Here is a 9,550-nt window from a genome sequence, read left to right on the forward strand (position 1 = left end):
GAAGTCCCCATATGCGGACATTACACCTGCAATGTCAATTTTCCATGTCCTCTAAACAAAGTAAGGCATCCTGCAAATCATCTTGGATGGAAGCTATATCATGGTCATGGGACTCTAAAACTGTAAATGCATCGTCCATTTTGGCTTCCATCTCATAGATATGAGTGCCCAGGTCTCTGATTTCTTTAGTCAGGTTTGTGGACAGCTTGTCAGTAGCCTGAGTGAGCTCCAGCTGTAGAAGCTGTTTAAACTTATCCAAGAGCTGAGCATCATGACACAGGGAGCCTGGTTGAGTAAGAGGCTGTGATGCAGAGAGCCCATCATTAGAGGTTTCCTCAGAAAGATCTGGGGGTTCAGAGGAAGGAGTAGGAGCCTCACCCCTAGGCCTGCGATCCGCCATCTTGCTTGACTGCCACCCAGAGGAACCAGGTGCATGGGGTCGCGTCTGGGATTTGGATGCAGTATTGGAATTCCCCATTCGGATCCGTGGGTCTTCCTACGTCAGTAGAAGCAATTTTACCTCTCAAAGCCCGAGTGTCTGAGAGCCGATTCAAGCTGCAGCCATCTCCAATCAACTTTTTAATCACAGAACATTATTCTTCTTAATAATGTCTAGAATGACCCAGTTTACCCAGTGGAAGAAATGCACTATAACCAACATGTACGTTTACCACCTACTTTCTTTAATAAAAAAAAGAGCAATATATAGCTGTTTTTTTACAAAAAGGTAAAAATGCCATGTTTTCATTTTTCTCTAAATCCTTTTCATAGCAAGCTCTGTTTTATGTCAACTGAAAAAACACCAACTTTGGCAAAGAAATTGCAATGCTCCTAAACATAGTGTTACTACATAGGTCAATGAATGTTTTTAGTTTTCCCAGCCCAGTGCAATACAATAGGCTTTTTAAAGTGGTATTTAGATGATATTAGATGAGTGTCACATTCTAAAGAAACATTCCCAATTGACATGAAGCTATACTAAACCTAACTTGAGATTAGTAGCATTTTTTTTTTACACTCACCTATCACTTCTTTACATGTTTCGCCATTTTTACCTGGTCTTCTTCTGCCATCTTGAATGGCCAGGCTATAATTATGTAACTTGAATGTATGGTAAGTTGTTCTTTCCTGGCTACCAATTTTTGTAAAAGTACATGTGCAGGGTTTTTGCTAAAACCTTTCAAAAGACAATCTTTTAAAGTCTAATTTTTACTGTGACATTGGATTTCAATTTTTAAAATTGTGGGTTGAAACTGATATGGTTGGAATTTCTACACTGATCCCTAATGTATAGAACTACACTGTAAAATGCATCCAGGTTCAAGTAATGTTTACTCAAACAATTATTAAAGTTTGTTAATTGAGTATCAAACAATGTTATAGGAACTTATAAAAGGTGCCAAGTTGTTTTTTAAAGTAGCAATTACAGTTTTAACAATTGTGCTGAATTACACTGACTCTCAAGAGTAGAGGGACTGGTAAGGGACAATCCCAATAGCTGGCTGAGGAACAATGGGTTGATGAAGCTGGTAAAGTGTCTATTGACTTTCTTCTGGTCAAAAATCAGAAAATAACACACACACATATACTGGCTGTACTTGCATTACGGGAACCAGAAAATCTATCGGTGTAGTGGTGGGATTAGGGCGGAATTTATTTGTTATGTCTTATTGTAATTGATGAGGATTTACATGGCTTGACACTAATATTGGTGCTGGATTTACCCCTGGAGACATAAAAAGATTACTTTTTGTAGCAAATTGTTAAGTATGTGTTGTGCTTTCAAAAAAAAAATGTTTATCTGTTACTTTTTCTAGGTTTTCTGTTCAACTTTTTTGGGAATGAGTAAAGTATTTTTATTTTTTTTTTTATAAGTATTTTTTCCCAGGAGTGTGGGAACAGTTATATGAGGCTACTTTTTTAAATGAGCTTCTAGATGTGTATACACCCTCAAACATTTGGGGGTCAGGTTGTGGGAATGAGGCCAGTAAATCCTTTTTGAGCTTGCATAACTCTCCAAAGAACACTCAATTTACATTAACTAAGTATTTTATGTAAATGAACACTCTATTCATATCAATTCATGAATCAAAGTATGTACCTGATAAACCTTATGTACCTGATGAAGACAAGTATAATGTTGATCATTATAACAGTAATTTTACACTTAAACTGATACACACTACATGATACTTGTATTATTATCCGTGTGAATACTATTTTACTCCACACACTGTAGTTAGTAATAACTCTGTATTTTCTTGTAAATCTCTATCCATTATATAGTATTTTAACGGCCTGTCCAATTGGAATGTTCACTTTGACCTGAAAACTACATATCGCTTGTTATGAAAGTTAGAAATCATATGGTGTGGGAATTAGCCAGCCTCAAATTATATCAATATAAGTATGTGGTGTTGCCAACCCCAATTGTACAATAGGTATACAAAAGAAAAGAAGACAGAAAGCAGCGGTTTTATCAACAATAAGTAGGTATATATTGTGAGTAGGTTATATTAACTTCTTATAACATACAAAAAACATAGGAGATACATATAAATATATGTTAAAGTAACAGGCCATTTTGTCCCGGCCTCCCCACAGAAGGTGTGGGAGGCACAGAGTAGGTTGGGGACTGATAATCTATACACTGATGGTTCTAGGATAAGGAGTGCTTGAATAATCGTGATGTAATATGTTGTCCCGACGCGTTTTGCCCTTATTGGCTTCTTCGGGGGACTTAGGGATCACATGAAGTTGCTGTATATAAAAATAATATGTATATGCTAATCAGTACAATAATAAAGTACTGTGAGTTAACAAGGTGATTTGCAAAGCATAAAAAACCAAAGGGTGAGAACAATGTAGCTGTATGTATCAGTAATCATGAGAAAGGCTGTGTAGGGCAAAAGTCACAGACTAATTAATATTTTTGAATAGTTGTGCATATATATGGTAAGCTTTTTACTAAATGTAAAATGTAATGAACCAATGGGGAAAAGGTGAAAAAAATTAGTTATAACAATAATGAGTATAGGTGAATGCCTTCTAATTCAATGTAAATGGTTCTATATGAGGAGAATTGTACTGAAACTTAAAGTGTTGAAATATGATGGTATAGTTGTATAGCGTATATATATATATATTTATATATATATATATATATATATATATAGTGTGTGTAGATATAGCGCTCTATACAGTAGTATAGCATATGTAATATAGGGCTTAATATATAAGTGAATTAACATTAGGTGGTTTAGATCAGATAACTCACATATGTATGTGTGGTTTAGAGAGTATGCAATAACCTTTAGGCTAATGGAGTATTAAATAAATGATATAAAGTAAATTCATATGTAAAATACATACATGTAATAATCAATTCATATGAAAACATCAAAAAATATTTATGTGCAATAAAAAATACATAGCTGTAAATAAACAGGTATATACTCACAGTTCAATATGCACTCAACATGTAAATGAAAGAAAGAATGAAGAGGGTCAGAAGTGGTTAACTTCTTGTCTGGAGATAGAAGCAGAGTTTGGGATAAGTAAAGTATCATTGGGGTACTGCAAGTGATAGAGTTAAATTAATAAATATGACTTACCCTATGGATACATGAAAGAGAGGGAAGGAAAAGATTAAAAAAATCACCAGACAGTGACAATGGTGCTGTAAGAATGCAGCTGAAGTGAGCCTGCAGGTATGGTGCTTTAAAAAGGGGATGGCCGTGATGGTTGGCCTCCAGAACTGAAGACCACGCGTGCGCAGTCTGGGGCGGGAAGCTATTTCCGCCCTTGGAGAATGCCAGTATAAGGGATGGATACAGCGGACATGCGCTGTAAGGGATGAAGTGAATTCCGCCCTCGTAGATGGCCTTAGCTTGAAGGTTAACGCTGTTCCATTCAGGGGGGAGGCGTGTGGGGAGTATGTAAATGAGGGGAGGGATGACAACGAAGGAAACTGACAACTAGAACTATAGATGAAGGGGCGGATGAATGTAAGGGGCTGTGAAAGCTGCGGTACTTTTTTCCAAATAAATAAATGCGTTATGAGGTATCAATGATAATTAATATTATAATAACAGTAATACAGGTATCAATGATAATTATAATAACAGTAAATTATATTATAAAAACAGTAGCAAAATTAATCCGAGTAAAATATTAATTATGCCTAAAATATTGTAATTATAATGGCAAAGATAAAGTCATAGTAAAGATAATGGGACTTGGTGTAGTATGGAAACATACATATTTATAAATACAGAAATAAATGTGACAAGTTGTTGGTTCAAAAGGTCATTACAGTGGTTGCAATAGTGAAGATAAATAAACATAATATCGTAGTAAAATATCAAATGTTAACAATCAGTCTGAAAATGCTTTTAAAAATGAAAAAAATTTTTTTAATAATATAAATAATAATTAGGTTGATATGGAAGTGATAAGTGAGAGAATTATGATATTATTGACATATCTTTGTAATAAAAAGGTACGCACACCAAATATTGCAATGGTAGTATCAGATGCCAATGAATAGTAATAAACATGTTTACATGAGTATAATCTAATATAAACCAATTGAAGCTCAAGTAATCTAAGATTCCCATGTGGTAGATACACAGTATAGTGAAGTAGTAGGGGGGTTTCAATTTACTATAAGATAGTGAGGTGCATGTATTGGGGAAGTATAGTTACTATGTAAGAAAGGAGTTGCTATGAAGAGGGTAGAAACGGTTTGAAACTAACCATATCGTTAAGACCTGTGGTTTTATTACAATCATTTTTAATAAATTTTAAACAAGTAAACAAGTAAAAATTGACGCCACATTTGCACGATTGGGTCGATGGGTGGTACCATTGGGGAGTACTTTACATTTAGATTTATGAATCCATTGGCACTGATTGCAATGGCCACATTTAAATGTACCTTTGACTAGTGTTGATGGAGAGGCTGTGTTTAAGTGACTGCATACTAGTTGATCCCCTTAAGATTGTGCTCTTCTGAACACTAATTGAGGTCTGTTACCCACGTACTTGGCTAGTGATAGGCCATCACTTAGTATATTCCAGTATTTATGACATATATCTTGTATAGTGGTATGTTGCATGTTGTATTTGGTGATGACCCTGGTTTGAGGTGATGTGTCCTCAGATGTCTGATGTTGTTTGAACTGGAGTTCATCTCTAGTCTTCATTTTGATAATCTTTCTTCAGAAGCTTTTTTGAGTATCCTATTTCCAGTAGTCTATGTTGTAGTGATTTGGCTTCCTTTATATAGTCAGCAGTATACTGACTATAGGGTATACTCCTAATGAGTGGTTTAGGGTGTGAACTTGAGGTGTGCAAAATAGTGTTGCCTGCCATTTCTTTCCTAAAGAGAGCTGTGGAGATTTGGTTGTCTTATTTAGGAATATATAGTTCCAGGAAGGCTATTATGTATGATCAAAGTTCATAGTGAATGAGAGATTGTATGAGTTCTTCTGGAGGAGGTTGAAGAAATCATGTAATTCAATAGAACCTACGCAAAACAGGAGCACATCTTCAATAAATTTTTTCCATAGATGAATGGATTTGATATGGATGGTATCCTTGAGTTGATGGAATAATTCCTTTTCCCATTCACCTAGGTAGAGGTTTGCATAAGCTGGTGCACACTTCATGCCCTTTGCTACTCCCTGTATTTGCAGGTAAGTAGCATGGTTGAAGGTGAAGTAGTTCCTCTTGAGGATAAATTCCAAAAGGGATATGATGAAGTTGTTTTGGTATTGAAGATCAGGTTTAGATGTCATTAGACATTTAATATTAGTTTCCAGGCCTTTGTTGTGAGGTATACATGTGTAGAGTGTTTCTACGTCAATGGTGACTAACATGGTTGGTGTTACATGGTGTTGGTTAGTTGGAGAAGCTCGATTGTATCTTTTAAGAAAGATGGTATTTTACAATAGGTTGAAGATACAAATCAATTAATTCACTTGCATGTGATGCGAGTAAGTTGATTCCAGGGACTATACGGCGTCCTGGGGGATTGGTCTGTCTTCTTTTCTTTTACATATCCCTTGTTCCTAAACTGGTTCAATCTCTTTTAGTGCACACTGTATGCAAGTAAGTCACTTAATTCATCATTGAACAACCTTTAAGGTTTAATATTGTTACATGTTGTATAACATATACTGATACCACCATTATTATAGTTTTAGGATCATCTTATCCTCTGAGGGAACCCATAGAGGCGAAACGCATTGTGATGGGACCTACTGTGTAACCCCTTTCTCCAACATAAGTTTGTCAATTCAACACTACTACCAAGTACTGTGTGAACCAATTGAATGTTTGACATTCATGCTTTTATACTTCTTCACTTACATGTACTATTTTAATCTTGTATTACAAAAAAAAAATGAATATAGAAAACTTTCATCTAAACATATTCAACAAACATAATTAGATTTTTTTAGGCGAAAACCTTTTAAAAAAAATAGCTTGAATCACATACCTCCTAACTGTCCCTGATTAGGAAAAACTGTCCTCTTTATGCTAATTTTTCCTCCATCAGTCATGTGAAAAAGTAAGTACACCTCATGGGGAATGTTGATTTTGAGGACTCTCACCAACTTAATATGAAGAGCGGAGTCACAACAGTTCTATAAATGATATATCATAGGGCATGTTGGGTGTAGCAAAACTGCCGTGGGACAGTGAGAGGTGTTTAATAGGGTATGTTTAAATAAAAACAGAGCATACTCCATTTTGGGTCAGAATTGCAAAATTAGGAGTATGTAATGTACATAATGAAGGGAATATTAGTTCATACACACATTTTATATACAATTTAGTGCACATAATGCATACTATACACATATACAGTATACAAACTGACACACAATCATTTACCCCTCTAGTGTCATGCCACAAGGGTGTTATTCCAGAATGTTGCCACTGAATGTCAGCATAATGTGTTTTTTGTGAACTGAAATGTTGTCTTGTTTTCCAAGGCATCTACCATCAGGTGGAGTGGGCAGATGACCCAGGGAAACAAAGATTTTACCTAGTTTGGGTTACGTTTTGGACTTTGATAAATGTTGTCCTAGAAGGAACTCTATAGTTCTCTATTTACAACTCTTTATTAAGTTTAGTATGCCCTCCAGTGTTTCAGAGTGGTATTTTGGGGGATTTCCTTGGCATTTTACTGTAATGTAGAACAGGCTTTTTTTCTTTTAAGTTTTAGGGCAGAAGTCTGTTCCTGGTCATATGTTCTTGACATTGCCTTTTGTTTACAGTGCATTTCTACATTAGTCACAAGAATTTAAAAGCTAAGTGCAAGAACAATATGTACCCAAACCAGCTTAAAATATGTTAATTACATTGACCACACACCATTTATCTTCATAGTAAAAAAAATTTAGGCACACACTGGTTAGGTCCAGTATAACTGTCCTGCTGTTGTCCACTTTTCCACTACTGTGTTCTCTGCATCCTAATTTGTGTAGTGAAACCATAGCCTGGACTATTTATTTCAGGCAATCATTAATTCTACAGCTAAATATATGCTGCCAGTGTATGCCATATCTGAGCCTCCCTCTTGCAAATAAATAATGCTAAAATCAATGGCCCAGAACAACAGTGCAAAGTAATACCAGTAACAGCTATATTTTACTTTTTTATATATGAATAAAGAGCATCATTTAAATTTCTGTTAATGAAAAATGATAGTAATATAGTAGTAAGGAGTCCCCACATTGTTATGCTATGCCCTTCCCTTGTCATTGTGGCTGTTGTGAGGTAATATATAGCATGCTGTTCTGTCGGAAAGCAGTTGTCAAACAGTCTGGGCTAAAATCAAGCAAAACAGAAAAAGCTAGCTAGAAAACACTTGTTAGAAGACTTTAAATAAAATACCAACAAAGCCTGGCTGTGGATAACATATGAAATCGATTATTAAGGTATGAATAACTTATGACCCCTTAATGAAATGACCCCTTAATAAAAAAAAAAAAACTGTCAAAATTATAATACCATTATCCCAGGAACAATGAATGTTATTAATGCCAATAATTTATTTAGAATGTGTAAATATACGAGGCCAGGTCAGGTGAGTAGGGGGGATGGTGGACCAATTGGAAACCTAGGGTATTAAATTTGGCAGCCACAACGTTGGCCGTGTGTGCGGGTGCATTGTCCTGCAAAAAAAAGGACTCCTTTGGTCAACTTTCTACGTCGATACGTCCTAATTGCCTTCTTCAGCTGGTCCAGGAGGTAATCATAATACTGTCTGGTGATACTAGAGCCCTGAGGTGGTCTACCAACAGAATACCGTCTTTGCATCAGGAAACGAAAGTTTGAAATTTGGGAACAGGGGCAGTCAATAAAGCTCTCATCTTTTCGTTCAATAAGAACCACAACATTTTATTCTTGACTTGCTGCACATTGGGGATTGTAGACCACAAGGCCTTAGCCAGAACAATTTTAGCTGAAGTAATCAAATATGCTGGTCCCAATTCTGCTGCTCAAGTGACAAACCCAAATCTGTCTCCCATTTGGACATATAGGATGGAATGGCCATATTGGTCGGCACTTAATTATTATATAAGGCCAATAAGGCTCCTTTCACATTTGAGTCATTGACACATATTCCCTGGAACCAAGGCATAATACCAGCCAAAGTACCAGCAAACAATCCCAGCTTAGATTGAACAGTGCCTGATTTGAAAGTACCTAAAGAGTTCGGCTGGAGGAGCTTCGTGCTTCTCGCAAAACTCACTAAAAGGGAGTATCCCAGACAAAATAAAAAAAAAAGAAGAATTCTATAAAGGTCCTTCTCCACCCACCAAGCAAAACGCCTCGGCTCCTCCAAACCAGGGGGGAACATCGGATTCCCAATAATAGGAGCTACTTGGGTATGACCAGACATAAGACCCCCTAACTGTTAAATAGAGTCCCAGATTCTCAGGGATTAGAAAAATTTGGTCCAAAGCCTTATTTAGTTGGCATCCAGGTTGAGCAAAGAGATCGGCCTGCAATTGGACCAGGTCGTTGCATCCGTAGAAGGCTTTAGTAGTATACAGGCGGCCGCGTCAAGAGTGCTAGGATCCAATGCCTCCCCCTGCAAAACACCATTAAGTGTCTCCACCAAGTAAGGCTCCAAAATCTGCTGGTATTTCCTAGAACATACAGCCGTGAACTCATCGGGTCCCGGACGCCTATAGGGTTTAGGACACCTAATAGCCTGGGTCACTTCAAATAAAGTAATAGGAGCTTCCATATTTTCCTGCACACAGCTTTGGAAGATTTATAGACCGAAGGAAGCTATCTAAAGCTCCCCTATAAAAGGAACAGAGAGTTTGATACAATATATGCAAATGAGTATAAAATCCATGCAGTATATGTGTTGGATTACTACCATGTTTCCCCGATTATAAAGCATCCCCATTAAATAAGCCACCCCCGATTTTTGATAAAATAATTAAAATAAGGCACTCACCCGCGAATAAGACATCCTCCGATACCCGATCCTGTGTGTGTCTCCTTGATGCTGGCTGCA

General features: G+C 36.6%; 1 long non-coding RNA gene across 1 annotated transcript in view; it reads right to left on the reverse strand.

Moving 5' to 3' along the window:
* Positions 1–2,474: 2,474 nt before the first annotated feature.
* The window catches only part of LOC140322491 (uncharacterized), a 12,359-nt gene continuing 5,283 nt past the window's right edge, over positions 2,475–9,550 (reverse strand). The window contains exons 2-3 of the long non-coding RNA XR_011919201.1: positions 3,461–3,529; positions 2,475–2,760 (exon numbers count right to left, since the gene is read on the reverse strand). This is a non-coding gene — a long non-coding RNA (uncharacterized lncRNA). The remainder of the gene's footprint in view (positions 2,761–3,460; positions 3,530–9,550) is intronic.

The sequence above is a fragment of the Pyxicephalus adspersus genome, chromosome 1 (genome assembly GCF_032062135.1).
Source record: "Pyxicephalus adspersus chromosome 1, UCB_Pads_2.0, whole genome shotgun sequence".
NCBI lineage: Eukaryota > Metazoa > Chordata > Amphibia > Anura > Pyxicephalidae > Pyxicephalus > Pyxicephalus adspersus.